Raw genomic sequence first — 16,088 nt, forward strand, 5'->3', positions numbered from 1 at the left:
TACCATGCCTAGGCTATGGGCTAGATTACTGTCTGAGCTCTGCTGACCCTGTTCTGTTACTGAACCCTGCTATCACTGCTCCCAATATTGGGCAGATTACATATCACCACTGTGTCTTTATTGTGTATTGTTTGTCCAGTTTCCTTCAGCCAAAAAGACTAAGCTTTCCTTGCTTATTTTTTTTTCTACACCTATTGGAACTTCTTGGTTACAGGAATTTCTAGAACAGAGGCAGGAAGGAATACACATCACATAAAAAGAAATTTTGAGAAACTCACAGTGGGGTTGTCTTGACATCCCTGACCTGACAACTTTATACCTCTAATTTCAGACTCCTTTGATGATTGATTCTTGAATTCCTCCTGTGGGATTTAGAAAAAAGAAGAAAGGAAGTGAATTTAAACCATTTTGTCATGTAATTAGAAGTCAGCTTACTTTTTCTGAAAGTGTAATCATACTACCATTTTCATTACTATTTATCTAATAATACAACAGTATGCTTAGCCTGGACAAGTCTTCATCAGTTAGTTACCAAATGCTATATCATGATGATTAATACTAATTTTTCTCCTCTTTATTGTTCTTTAACTACCAAATATCCTAAATATGACATTATTATACTCCTGGGCATTCTTATAAAAAATGGTCCAATTTTTCCAATTTTAATAAAGATATCAGAGGAAAGGAAATCTCATTTTCATATATTACACAGAGTACATAACTATTTCAGTACCCAAATAATAAGTTTTTAAGCTTCTACCTTATTCATTTATTTAGCTTTGGTATCATGAGTCATATGTGAATCACTGCTCTGTGATGGAAATTTCTGACCCACAGGATAAATTTCACATGCAATAGAAAAAAAGTGTTAACCTTGTGAAAGTTCTTAAAAGTTCTTACCTAGCATTATTGCATGTTTGTGAAAGGGTTAGGATGGATTTTGAAATGTATTGATTTTGAGATTCCCTTTAGCACCAGAATCAGATATTTCAGATTCTTCCATGATCCTAAATAGAGATTGACTGAGACCAGGTTTGGGTTTGGAGTAACCGAAGATCAACCAGCCTTTACTTTCACTTTAATCTCATTGTTAACAAATCACTTTATTTCATTCCAAGTCATGTTTTGGGAAATGTTAATATGTCTTCTATTATGCTATTCATTCATTCATTCATTCATTCATTCATTCATTCACTCATTCGTTCATTATACTGATTCTGATAATGAATTTGTACTTCTCTTCAAACAAAACAAAACACCACAGCCACTTCATTCTTATGGTTGTACTTTACAAAACCACAAGGGAGAAGTTCTTGAGGGAGAAGTGTTTGGGAGATGAAACCAAGAGGGAAAGGGAACCAGGAACATCTGGCTGCTCATCTGGGGCAGCAGATAGAAGCTAGGTCCAGGCCAGCACAAGAAGGCCTTGTATGATGGCTGCACAAGCTCAACTGAGTGGCTTGAGAGTATTTCAGCCCTGATACTGTTGTTATTTGGTGGTCAGCCTCTGGCTGAGGCCAGGGACATAGCCAGCAGCAGGTGAGGCTGCTTTAGGATACTCTCCCTCTCCTTCAGGGTCTTCCAGGCCTGGTCTTTTTCCTTCTTCGTGGGGGTGCACATCTTCTGCAGGACAACCATGATCTTGCTAAAGGCATCCATGACCTACTTGTCTGCCACGCAGACCTCTTGCCTCATCTCCTGCTGGCTCACCATCTGCTTTGCCAAGTCGGCAGGCTATGCTTCTTGGTGCGATTGTGTGCACTGAGTGCCTTCAGTTCTGCCTGCTATTTGAACAACTCAGCAAGGGCCTTATCCTCTGAGTCCTCAGCAGGCTGATCCTTGAACTCCAGGATGTCCTAGGCATTCAGCTCCTCCTTGATGTGGCTCTCCAGGGACTTGGTATATGGCACACTGAAGGGCTTGTTCTGATTTGGGGAGAGGTGCTTGCTCCATCAGCCCCTGATTCCCAGAGATGTCAGGAATACAAGAGTTTTCCATGGGGAAATAACATTTTCCTCCACCAGAGCCTGCAGTAGACACTGTGACAGGGCACCAAAGGGACAACCATCTCCTGGCTGCTCATGCTGGGCCTCAGACTTCTTCAGCATGTCATCTGCATCTTTTGTGTCCAATATGGTCAGTGGTCGCAGGAGGCCTTTCTTCTTGTCAGCCGCAGCTGCTGCTTGAACCCCATCTTTCTGCTCCTCTAGAAGATCCTCTTGTGTCCAGCACTGAGAATAGTGTCTCACCAGTATGTGTGGGGGAATCTTATAATGTTCAGCTTCATCTTCAAGGGGCTTCAGGAGCTCCTCTAGTGTTCATACCTCCTCACTGTCACCACCTCAATGTCACCACAATAGGGCTCCACAGAGGCCCAGAACCTCTTGTGAACATTATTTTTGGGGATCCAAGGCATGTCAGTTAGGTCATCAGTGAATTCATATTCTTGGATTTGAGGTTGAATGTTTTTGGATTTTAATCATCCTGGACCAGGGCCTGGCTATGTCCTGTCTTCCCTTCCAGTTTCTGTTTCTTTGGTTTCCCATGTTTTGTGGGAGCACCACGCTCATGGTCTGTGTACAGCTTTAGGAATCATCAGCCACCATTCTTATCCTGCCTATCAGTAAGGATCTGGGCTTTGGCTTCCAGTATAGTCACCTACTTGCAGAGGAAAGCAGCATCTCAAGCTTCAGATGCAGGGTGTCCAGTTCCTGGATACCAATGCCATCATCCTCAGAACGGTGCAGCACTGTTGTTTACCAGTTGACATAGCTTCAGGTGGTCCACAGACTTGAACTCATGAACTCACGAAACAGAAATGGGCCCCTCCATGGAATGTTCTGCTTCAAGATTATGTTTGTTTGGTGCCTGGCACATAATTAGGCCTTTTTATTGTTGTAGTCCTTTTTTGTCTTTCAAGACAAGCTTTTTCTGTGTTAACAGAGCCCAGGCTGGCCTTAAACTCACAGACATTGACTGCCTCTGCCTCCTGAGTGCTAGGATTAAAGGCATACACTACGACCCCTGGCCCCAATTTGTACTTCTTAATTTCAGTGGAAAGCTAATATAAGGCTGATTTTTTATGCTGATACTCTGGTTGCTATGACAACTAGGTTATGCTCTCTAAGGACAAGAGGTAAAACCACTTTCCAAGAATATTTATAAGCAACTATAACAAGCTTTTTGGTATCTATGATCACTATGAAAAAAGATAGACAGACACACAGACACACATAAACACACAGAGAGAGGGACAGAAACAGAGACAGAGAATATGTATCTGTGTTTCTCTCTATTGTTGTTTCAGTCAGTGAAATATTTTCTTGACAATATGGTTTTGATCCCTTCCCTCATTTCCCAAGCCCTGCCACAGTCCTGTAACTTGAGAGACATTAGTTATCATGAGAGGAGATGTAAGCAGCTGAGTCACCAGTTACTCTATGTCCCAAAATAATCCAACACCTGTGCAGGGAGTGCCTAATTAACATTTGATTTTTTCCATTGGATTCTACTAGTTGACATAGAACACAATTTTTAAAAGGTAAAGACCCTAAACTCTCTAATTTTAAAAATTCTGGAAAAAAAATTTAATGTTAGCATTATGTTGTAAAAATTCCGCTAACAAAATGGGCACTACTAAGGACAATATTCTTAGGGAGATCCAAATTCTCCCTAAGCTGCCTTATAGACTGGATGCCAAAATCATTACCAAAGTGTCATATGGAAACAAAGACTCAAGGAAGTAAGAAAAAAAATAAATGTTTTTATATTTGAACAGAGAAAAACAATTTTGGAAAAGTAACAAGCACGTGGACTGGATGAAGGAAGATAAGATTCATTTCAATAGGGTCTGTTTGTACAGAATTCTCTCAGCTGTGACTCCCCAATGAGGAATGTTCCTCTTTTTCTGGTAGAAAGAGTACATATCCTACATCAAAGCCTAAATTTTCTGACTACAGAAAGAAATTGGGAAATTCAAATGTTCCTTTCACTTATTCTAAAGAAGACATATAGTTGCAATGTTATGTTATACATATTTTTCAATCACATGTCATTATAAACTGTATGTTATCTATAAGTAAGTAACTTGCTTGCTCATTTTAAGCAAAAATTAATTCAAGAAGCCTTACTTTTCCAAAAATTACAGGATAAGCATACTATGAGGTATACACCCAAAGAAGGTAAGTAACATAGAGGATCCAAGGGAGGATGAAAAAATCTCACTCAGAAGTGGATATAGAAAAGACAGAGGTAATGGCTGAAGAGAGAGAACAAGGTAGGAGAGGAAACACAGAGTTAAGAGGCTGGAGATCAGACCTGAGGAGAGCAAGCACGACAGGACAGAAGGCCTGTAGAGAAAAGAAAAATTAAGGGTGGGGACATCTCTGTGACAAGCTGGAGACCTAAGTCAGGATAGGCCCCTGGAAGAATATGAGGGGGATTCAAGCAAAGACTCCTAGTAGCAGAGGCCATAGATACTGAAAAGGACACTCTCTACCTAGAGTAGTCTCATAGCATAAGGAGGAGAACAACAACCCACCAACAGAAACTTTGACCCAAAATTTATCCTGCCTACAAGATGTGCAGTGATAAAGATATAGCAGATAGCAGAGATTGAGGGAATGCCCAACCAATGCCTGGCACAACCGAAGACCCACCTTATTGGAGAGGGCTAGCCCCAGACACTATGAATGACATAGTCTGCCAACGTTGTAGAAAGGAGCCTGACAGAGTTGTCCTACAAGAGGTGCTATCTAGAAGCACCTCAAAAGAGATGCCAGGCTTCACAGCCAAATATTAGATGATGTGTAAAGAATCTTGTGAAAAAGTAGAAGGAAAGAGATAAGTACCTGTAGGTGACAGGAGCTCCACAAAAAGACCAACAGAGCCAACTAATGAGGGCCCAGAGGGGCTTCCTGAGACTTGAAGCATCAACCTAGGACCATGTATGAACTGGACTTAGACCCCCCACACACAAAGATGTAGCAGATGGGCAGCATATGCCTCACAGCTGTCCTCTAGTAAGGGAAGTGGGGACTGCATTGGACAGGCACTCAGTTGCCCCTGGTGAGACAGACACAATTGCTTCAGTTCCCCCTGGTGGGAATGCCTTGCCAGGCCACAGGGGAAGAGGACATGCTCAGGCCTGATGCAACTTGATGAGCTGGGGTGGATGGGAAAAGGAGCTCCCCTTTTCTGAAGAAAAGACAGGGAGGAAGCAATGAGGATGGGACTGGAAGGTGAGGAGGGATGGGGCTACAGCAAGGATATAGAGTGAATAAAAATTAAATGATAAAACAAAAAGAAAGGTACCAGGTTATAATGAAAGAGATATAATAGTGGCATGCCCAATAAACCACAGAGTCTAAACCCAAATTTATAAAAACTTTGTTTAGTTGATTAAAAGTTACTAAACTAATTAGAAAAATTCCTACAGTAAATTTCAGTGAGAAATGAAGTATTTACAGGGTAAGTCCAATTTAATACAGGGAAGGTTCCAACCTGAAGAACTGTGCTAGGTAAATACCACAAATACTAATGATTTTCGTCAGCAAATATTTTGGAATAATGACCTAAAAGACTTATGAGCATATAGTACTGACTCAAAATAACTGGCTGTAGGAAGGAATGGATTAACTCTATGTGGGCAAACTCTTATGTTAATAGCTTTACATAGGTTTATCACAAGTTAGAAAATAGTATTAATTGTAGGGGAGGAAGCAGAAATTACATTAGTGCAAAACACTGCACATGTATTTTCTTTACAGGTTGTAATACTGGTTTCTTTTCCTATGCTATCCACTCCATTAGCAATATATGCATTAACGTTCTTGCTCTGTCTGTTATAAGGTTGTGCACTAAACGTGGGGTTATATACTTTATTCTCAGTGCTAATACAGCAGACTCTGGAAAAGTATGATTGTGCAGCTCTTTTATTGCGGCACCGGGACTCATTCATTTGTGCTTTTTAATCTTAATGTATATTTTATTAATGTTTGAGAATAATGTACAATATGTTTTTGATCATTTTTTCACTCCCCTTCCCCAACTCCTCCAGATGCGACCATTCTTGAAAACAAGGACAGCAGGATGATAGTAGTAGGGTCTGCCTTTGAGGCTTAGGACCCATGTTGTCAGAGACGCTTGGACCAACAATGGTATAGTTCCTTTTTCTTAATTAAAATTTTAAAAAATGTATGTGGTGCTTTGCCTAAATACATGACTATTTGTGCAATAGATTGTGTGACTCTTGGCAGTGTGAGTTTAGAGAGAAGTGGATACCCTGGAACTGGAATTCTAGATGGCTGTAGGCACCCTGTATTTGCTGGCTATTAGATCTGGAAACTGCAGATGACCAGACAGTGTTCTTATCCATTGAGCCATCCCCAAAGCCTGCAGTTAATTTGACCATTACAGTATTAAATATATATGTATATACACATATATAGAGACAAATACCTATTTTTTCTTTTTTAATATTTTTTATTTTTTAATATTATTTAAAGTTTATTAACTTTCTATCCCATCTGTAGCCCACTCCTTCATTCCCTCCCAATCCCACCCTCCCTCCCTCATCTCCTCCAGGCCTCTCTCTAAGTCCACTGATAGGGGAGGTCCTCCTCCACTTCCATCTGACTCTAGGTCTCTTCGGGACAGGCTGCATATTCCTCCTCTGTGACCTAGCAAGGCTGCTCCTCCCTTGGGGGGATGTCGGGGGAGGTCAAAGAGCCAGTCCCTGAGTTCATGTCAGAGACAGTCCCTGTTCCCTAACTAGGGAACCCACTTGTGTACTGAGCTGCCATGGGCTACATCTGAGCAGGGGTTTAGGTTATATCCAAACATGGTCCTTGGTTGGAGTATCAGTCTCAGGAAAGACCCCTTCGCCCAGATATATTTGGTGCTTGTGGAGCTCTTGTCCTCTTCATGTCATATTAACTCCCCCTTCTTTCATATCATTCCCTGCACTCTGCCGCAGGTTTGGTTATGAGTCTCAGCATCTGCTTTGATACACTGCCAGGTAGAATATTTCAGAGGCCCTCTGTGGTAAGCTACTATCCTGTTACTTCTTTTTTCCTATATCCAGTGTCCATCCCCAATACCCATTATATGATCATTAAATTTTTCAGTGAAGATATTGTTTTGCATGTTCACTGGCCATTGTTTTGTTATGTCCCTATCTGGAGGTGAGGAGTCACAAAAGGCCCATTTGTTGTTCTCCATGCAGCCAGCGACAAATGCATATAATTACATATGCATATAATTATCAGCAGGCAATTTACGTGCTCACAACTAAAGGCTCTGATGCTCCTGCAGACCAGATGTGGCTCCTGTGACCACGGATTACTTTTACTTCTTGACCCAGGTACTTATTTTTACATCCGAGGTGAACCAAGGTGTCTTTTTGTGTCTTCCAACCAAAGATAGCACAGGGGCAATGCTGACCTTTTGACTCTCTCAGAAAAGGACGCTAGGAGAGAGAACAGCTGAAGAAAACACTTTATCTCCATGCTCCTCTGAAGTGGCAGAGCCATGCTTAATCCCCAGTTGCCAGTCTAAATAGTTCTCTCATGAGAAATGTTACACAGGGAGCTGCACCACCGTTTCACACTCAGGAGAGGCTGTCAGCCAGGATGGACTTGGGGTGCTCACCTCGTTTTCTGTGTACAGACAGAAGTTGGAAAGTATTCTAGACTGTATGCACACATGATGCGAAAGTATTGTAGACTTTGTTTCCGCACATGAAGTTGTCTAGGGCTGGCTTTCCTCTGAGTCCCACAAAGAACAAGGTGGAATCACATATTTATTAGTTCTTTTTCTCAGCAATGTGACCAAATACTTGACAAACTGAAGGCGGTACGAGTTAAGCCAGCCCTCCAACAATTACTGGAAAGGAGAGACCACGATTTGAGGAGAAGGGGGGAGAGGTAAATGGAAGGGGTTAGAGAGAGAAGAGGGGAGGAAGAAATATTATAATTAACATCTAATCTCAACAAAAGAAAAATAAACCCAAGGAAGGAAAGAGATACATTTTCATCTGAAAAATGGAAAAATACACCTAAGGAAGGAAAGAGATTCATTTCAGCTGAGAGTACAGAAGAATTCTATACATTGTGGCAGCTTGGTCCATGGTGCAACATGGAAACAGAGAAATGTGCACAGCTGACATTTTCTCTTTTGATTTTACTCCTTCTCCTCATTTTCACATTATTTTTATCTCCGTGTATTTTTTGTTTTTGTTTGTTTTGTTTTTTGTTTGTTTTGTTTGTTTGTTTGTTTCTACTAGGAAGTTCTGTAGCTTGGATGGCCCAGAACTCACTATGTACCCATGGCTAACCTTGAACTCAAAACTGTCCTCCTCTCAACTTGATGACTGATGGAGCTCCTGGTATGAGCCACCAAGCATTCATAGAGAGCTTGTTTGCTCCCTTATTGATTTTTATTAATAGGAAGGGTGATAAAGTATGTCATGTCAGCCAGGCAGGAGACAAACGCACTATGTAGCAAAGGCTGGCCCTAAACTCTCCATCCTTCTGCTTTCTTCTCCCAGTGCTTAGGATCACCACATGCTTCATGAGGCCAACCCACATTCTCCCTAATTATTCAGACTGGGGATGCATCCCATGGTTGGTGCCCTTCCCACTCAGAGTTGCCCTTCCCACTCAGCTAAACATCTCTCAGAACACTCTCCAGAGACCCAGTGACTCAAAATGCCAGAGGCAAGTTTTAATTCAATCAAACTGACAATGAAAGTTATCCATCACAATCAAGAAGGGCATGGCAAGGATAATTGTCTCTGCTCTTTAAATCTGGGAGAAGTGGTTCTCAACTCTATACTGAATGCATTTGTGGACACTGATGCATGTCTGTGCTTCTGGTCAAAGCCGTAAAGTTGCTTCCAGAGGCACCCTCCTCTGCCTTGTGCGTGTAAAACGCATAAGGCTGTGTTGCTGTCTCTTGCTGCTGTGGAGACTTTAGCGTTGCCTGTGGGAAAAGGAATACTCCAAGAATGAGACTTTGAAGTGGATCTGTCATTGATTTATAGACTCATCTATGTCGATTGTCTTGGCAAGGTCAGAAATCAGCATGTGGCTGCTTCCTTGGCACCAGGAGACTTTGACGAGTCTAAGTTCTGACTTCATGGTTTTGGTCCATAGTGTCCCGAGAGGTCAGAGATATCCCACTCACAGCAAAAGGAACCTATCTGTGTGACAACCCTGGAGGCTGCTGTTACAAGAATATGTCACTTTCCATTTTATGTATTACTCAGAGGGCAAAATCCTTTCCCTCATATCTCCTTGGCTCTGTGATCTGCACCAATTCCCCATAACTTCAGATTCTGACACTCTCTGCTACAGCCTTCACTCCCATAGAGCTTCACTGAGTCATAACAGAGACCTCTGAGTCTGCCTGAATGTTAGTATTGATATCATGAGGATAAAATTAATACACCCTGGGGAAGAGTTCTTCATGTTGAGACTCAAGGGCTATGGTGATTTGTCCATCTACTGCTGCAGTGATTTATGCCAGGGTTTGCACAGCCCAGCAGTGAGCAGGGATAACTTGAGCTCCTGTGTTTCACAGGTGATGGCCATACTCCCCTGACAAGTTAGTCAGAAAAACTTTAGGTTTTGGGCTGTGGCTGGCCAGTTGTACCAACTACAGAAGCCTCTTGTCACAGAAATCACTGAGACAAGGAACAATGTGAATGTCATTAATTTTCCATATATCCTTGGCATCCTTGAGTCTGAGTATTTGCTTTGCCAATCACCAGGGCAAAGTTGGAGCTTCCCAATGGTGACCTGCTCTTCCTACCAAGCAGGGAAAATGATGGAAGCAAATAATTCCCAAGAATGATTCTGAAGGGCAATAGAGTCTGAAGGGCAATAAGAGCCTCTGAACAATCCTAAACTGCTGACACTATATAGTGTCTGAAAATCATGTCTCATAAAAGGCCATCACATCAATAAGGCAGTTTATTTCTGGATATGGTCCTCAGGTCTTGACTTGGTATGGCTTGAGTGATGGATGGCTCAATGATAATTCTGACCCTTAGATGGAATAACATAGATTTCCCAGCTTATGCTCACGGGGTCCTAACGCAGGAAACACACAACATGTTAGTGTTTATGTCTGCTGTCAATGAGGCTGTGCCTTGTGACTGGATCAGACATATTTACAAGGGCAACGTTCTCAATTATGAATCAACTCCAGACCTACAAAAAGTCAGAGATGTTATTGTGTGTGTGTGGGGGGGGTTGTGTTTGGCAATTGACGTATTAGTTTTAAGATGCAGGTGCTTGCTTCTCCCTATTGTGTGGGCGAGAGGTTCTGGCAGCTCTTGCTGAGAGCAGCCCGAAGAAGCTGAGTCACCCATCAGTGTTTTCCCTTGCTTCATTCTGCAAGTAAAGGTGAGATGACTGCTGTGCTCAGGAGCCTTTGAATGTCTGCTCTCATGTATCAGATATCTCTGAACAAACATTTAAAGATGTGTCATGAGTACCAGATAAATAACCAAAGCCATTAAGATAATAATATAAATATTAAAAAATTAATGTCATTGGCCTCCAATACTTTTGGTTAGAGGGGAAAAAAACTGGCTGGCCAGACAACACTCTAAGTTCATCATTTCTTTACCATCGTTGTAAAATACTAAGTGCTTAAATATTTGGAAAATTCTCGTGTTAACATTCTGTGTTCTAATACATTATGATTTATCATTTTGAAGACCTAAGTTCTTAAAAAAATCTATATTGTGAATTTTTCATGTGTAATTGAATTCTGTGCATCGCTTTCCTAAGCTTGTGGCATAAAGCACAGGTTTTCTAGCAAAGGCTCTTTCAGGTCACAGATATTCTTTTTGATGTTGTTATGAACTCACTGTCCCATTGTCTGTGTACAAAGTATGCTTAATGGTTTTCAGAAGAAAAGTTTATCTAAAAAATCAGTTCAACATTCCTCAAATGTATTGATGCTCTGTCTGCCTGCCTCCCTTATCATCATTTGTACTTGAACCTGCCTCTTACAGTTTGTTCGATAATAATGCCACAGGGCAAATGGAGCCCTAACTGAGAGTACAATGACCAACCTGATTTCCCTCACTTGCACTTCCCCACCTCAGACAAAAGTATTCTTCAACTAGTGCCATATTTTCCCTTAAGAACAGGAAAGATGTGCAGATGCTTACTTCTAAATCTCAGAGAAACTGGGCTTCAAATCCTCCCAGACAGTTCAATAACATCATGTAGTGCCCTTCTTCAGCTCAGAGACACAACTCTGCTTCTCGGATAATTTCTATGAGGTCCTGTGGCTCATTGACAGCCAGTAAACCATGCTTCCTCAGGGGAATTTAGCTAGCTCATTATTCCTCACTATTCACATGCTACAAGTCTAGTATCTCCCTTGTCAGTCTTTTTGTTGTTGTTGTTTCTTTTTGTATATAGTTTATTTTTAGTCATTGTTTTATTAATTACAGTTTATTCACTTTATATCCCAGCTGATGCCCCCTCCCTTGTCTCCTCTCTATCTCACCCTTCCTCTCTCTTATTCTCCCATACCCCTCTCCCAGTCCACTGATAGGGGAGGTCCTCCTCCCATTCCATCTGATCCTAGCCTATCAGGTCTCATTAGGACTGGCTGCATTGTTTTCATCTGTGACTTGGCAAGGCAGCACCCCCCCTCAGGGGGAGGTGATCAAAGAGCAAGCCAATCAGTTCATGTCAGAGACAGTCCCTGTTACCATTACTCTTGGACACTGAGCTGCCATGGGCTACACCTGTGCAAGGGTTCTAGGTTATCTCCATGAATGGTCCTTGGTTAGAGTATCAGTCTCAGAAAATACACCTGAACCCAGATATTTTGTTCTGTTGTTCTCCTTGTGGAGCTCCTGTCCCCTCTGGTCTTACTATCTCCCTCCTCTTTCTTAAGATTCCCTGCACTCTGCCTAAAGTTTGGCTGTGAGTCTCAGCTTCTCCTTTGATATCCTGCTGGGTAGAGTCTTTCAGAGGCCTTCTGTGATAGGCTCCTGTCCTATTCCCTGTTTCTTCCCTCTTCAGATTCCCTTCCAGTTTGCCTTTCTGAATGAGGATTGAGCATCTTACCCAGGGCCCTCCTTCTTGCTTAGCTTCTTTAGGTGTACAGATTGTAGTATAATTATCCTAAACCTCCTTCAACTGACAAAATGATAATAAAAATATTGTATGTATGCACAATGGAATTCTATCTAACTGTAAATAAGAAATGAAATCATGAAATTTTCAGGTAAATGGGTGGAACTAGAATACATTATACCAAGTGAGGTTAAACACAACAAAAAAGTCACAGGGTCTTCCTTATCTGTAGATTCTAGTTCTAAATCTTTAGATTTGGATATATAACCCTGAATAACTACAGAAGTCAAGAAATTAGAAAGGGACCACAGGGTAAGGTGTGTATAAAGAGAAAAGAAAAACACACAACATTAAGGATCTTCTAAAAACATAAGAATCCTTTTATTTTTAATACATATATGAAGTGTAATTGGAATTATGTTCCACATAATTCTCCTGATAATGCTCCTCCCAAGACTCATAGATTAATTACAAAAATATCCCCAGTGCTAGGCATAATAAGTGATTATATTTTCTCCTCAAATGTTTGAAACAGTGATATTTTGAAAAAAAACTTTTACTAACTCAAATATACTTAAATATTAAAAAATATTTCTAAAACATAATAAAATTATACTTAAAAAAGGAAACATACGTTCCAGTTATTGCTAAGGAAAGTCCAAGAGACTCCCAAAACAATATAAGCTATTGCTGTTGCCTTCCAGAACTTGAAAATAAGAGCCTATTGCTGAGGACCCCTCATACTTGAGACATAGGAAGAGTCAACATGGATTTGCCCCCCCCAAAAAAAATCAATCAAACAAACAAACAAAAAAACCCTCCTTTTCTGAGGTCTAGTTCTCATATTATCCAAAAGTACTATGTAAGTTGCAAAAGGGAAAAGTGAGCATCTTAATATTCCCACTCAGCTATAATACCTATAAGCTACAGGAATGATGCTGAGCCCAGAAAGATATCTCCAGTGGTGCAGTCATGGTATACTTACTCTGGGGGTAACCAAAAGCTGCTGAATTGGATTTAAAACCTATTTGCAGGAGGAAATTCATGCTTGGTATTGTAAATCTTTCCAGCTACCTAAGAGTAGTAAGTAGTAGGAGGAAAACCTACTATTGTCATTTTCCTAAGCCAATATAATTTCTAACTGTATTCTAAATACTTATCCTTATACAGCACATACATTAAATTCTCACTCCTCACCAAAGAACCATCATTTTTTAACAGAAAGAAACCATTGCAGAAATCTGGAACTTGTCAAAAAACAGAGAATAAGTAATTGTGGAGTGCTCAAAACCAATTGACACATCTAGAACATAACCCCTATACCTGAGGCTCCATTAAAATCGCAGACCTCATCTACACAAGGTAAGCTCTCTAATGTAGTGTTATGTATTCAGCACTTTTTATTATTTTAAAATTTATTTGATCTCTTTTTTATAATTTTGAGATAGAGTCTCACCAAGTTGCCCAAACTGACCCTAACTTTGCTATCCTCCATCAGCCTTCTGCACAGTTTGAATTAACATATACACCATCATTTCTGGTTAAGCATGAGATTTCACACTGATGTTGATGACTGTCTTCTATGAATTCTATTTATATACATTCCTTCAATGTTTCTGCTTTCAGTATAATGTTGTTTTCCAGGGTCAAATGAAAGGGGAGGAGGTCCTCCCCTATCAGTGGACTTGGAAAGGGGCGGGGAGGAGACCAGGGAGGGAGTTGGGGAGGGGGAGGGAATGAGGGAGTGGGATACAGCTGGGACACAGAGTTAACAAATAGTAACTAAAAAGCGACCGAATTGGGGGCAAGATGGCGGCGCCAGGAGGACTCTCATTCTGAGGAGCAGCACAGCAGGATTGGCACAGTGACCAGCAATCAGAACTCGCGGCCATAAAACACAAGTGGTTGTGTTTCACAGGTGAGAGGATACCCCACGGTGGGGGATTCAATCAGCTTTAACTCACCTGGCTAAACCACTGAAGAGATCCCGGTTCCGCCAGGCCCTTGGTCGTCAGCCCAGGGCTACACACCAGCACAATCTGGTCACGGTCCCAGACTGAACTGTGGGCCCACAGCACCATAGAATGGATTTTGCAGTCGAGAGATAACCCCACGGAGCAGGAAACAATTGGGACCAACCCGAGGTTACCCAGACATCCCCTGGAAAAGACTCAGGTTCCGCGGGTACCCCAAGAGCCAGATCGGACCCAGAGCCAGGAACCCAGGCTCCTGCAAGGAGCCCTGCCTGCGCGCATGATTCGCCACTTCAGATAGAACTGTGGGCACCAGGGCACCAGACTGCATGTCTCTGGCAGGAGGAAACCCCCAGCAGAGGGGGTCAGCAGCTCTAACGCTTAGGACACCCAGCACCAAAACACTTCCTAGACTCACGCAGACTCTAATGCAGGCAGGAGTGCTGTGCTCTGCCGACATTGTTGAGTTCCCCTGGGGCACTGGGACACACAGCTGCATCCTCGGACCTGCAGGAGCCGAAGAGCCATTACAACAGCCCTCGGATACTGTGCCAGGGATCAGCCAGTTGTCCCTGGCTGGACTGTCAAAACTGTGGGAATCCCTGGTCCTTCAGGGGGGCTGCACCCACAGCGTCTGGACCAGAGCAGTGCCTGCAGCCGCCATCCCAGACAGAGACACACAGCTTCTGGTCCAGAGTGAGACACCCAGCCTCCAGACCAGAGCAGTGCCCCCAGGCGCCAACTCAACCTAGGTGCACATTCTCCAGGTCCAGAGCAGAGCAATCAGCCTCTGGCCCAGAGACTTGCTGAGTGCACCTCCCATTTTCCTGGACAGAACTGTGTGCAAAGGATAACAGACTGAGTTTCCCTGTTGGGAGAAAACCCCACAGCTAGGGAATCAGCAGGTTCTTCAAGAGGACTGTATATGGAAATTTAGTGAGCAGCAGCACACTAAATTTATAACAAGAAACCCAGCAGTGGGGCAGCTGTCTTGAGAACTTCTATGGGTAAGAGGAGATCCCCCCCTGCCTAACATAGACCACAGCTACTACTCAGGGCTATAAACCTGAGGTGAGCAGTGGCAACTCCTGAGAAACGCTGGCCATACAGTGACCATAACCAAAAAGCAGAGAAGGACTCCTTCAGGAAAAATCATCTTCCATCCAAGGGGATACTCCCTACCTCAGGACTCCAGGAAGCACAGAAACTAACAGCCAACACCTAAATCAGCCCAATGGGTAGAGGTCAGTGTAAAGGCTCAACCAACAAAAGACAGAGCAATACGGCATCTCCAGAACCCAGCCATCCAGGGGCGAACAGCCCTGAACAATGCAGCATAATAGAAAATCAAGAAGATGACCTTACATCTATGTTGATGAAGAGGATAATAGAGGAAACAAATAAAATATGTAAAGAATTAGAGGAAGATAAAACCAAACAGATCATGGCTATCCGTAAAGAAATGGAGGAAGATAAAGACAAGCAGATTAGGGCCATCAGTGAAGAAATACGGGAAGATGCAGCCAAACAGATTGTGGCCTACAGAGAAGAAATAATTAAATCACTGAAAGAAATAAAAGAGACAGAGTTGAAGGAACTAAAAGAAAAAGAGGAAAATACAAGCAGACAGGTGAAGGAAGTAAACAAAACAACTCAAGACCTGAAGATAGAACTAGAAAAATTAAAGTAAACACAAACAGAGGAATTAATGGAGAAGAAAAATTTAGGGAAGAAAACAGGAACTACAGAGGTAAGCATAACCAACAGAATACAAGAAATGGAAGAAAGAATCTCAGGTGTAGAAGATACAATGGAAGAAATCGATGTATCTGTCAAAGAAAATGTTAAATCCAGAAAATTCCTGACACAGACCGTCCAAGAAATCCAAGACAATATGAAAAGACAAAACCTAAGAATAATAGGAATAGAGGAAAAAGAAGACTCCCTTCTCCAAGGCCCAGAAAATATTTACAACAAAATCATTGAAGAAAATTTCCCCAAGTTAAAG

The 16,088-nt window shown here is 42.0% G+C and overlaps 1 pseudogene; it reads right to left on the reverse strand.

Annotated features, from left to right (window-relative positions):
• Positions 1-1,500: 1,500 nt before the first annotated feature.
• LOC129685024 (transcriptional adapter 3-like) lies at positions 1,501-5,959 on the reverse strand (annotated as a pseudogene).
• Positions 5,960-16,088: the final 10,129 nt, after the last annotated feature.

The sequence above is a fragment of the Psammomys obesus genome, unplaced genomic scaffold (genome assembly GCF_907164565.1).
Source record: "Psammomys obesus unplaced genomic scaffold, mPsaObe1.curated_primary_1811, whole genome shotgun sequence".
Taxonomy (NCBI): Eukaryota; Metazoa; Chordata; class Mammalia; order Rodentia; family Muridae; genus Psammomys; species Psammomys obesus.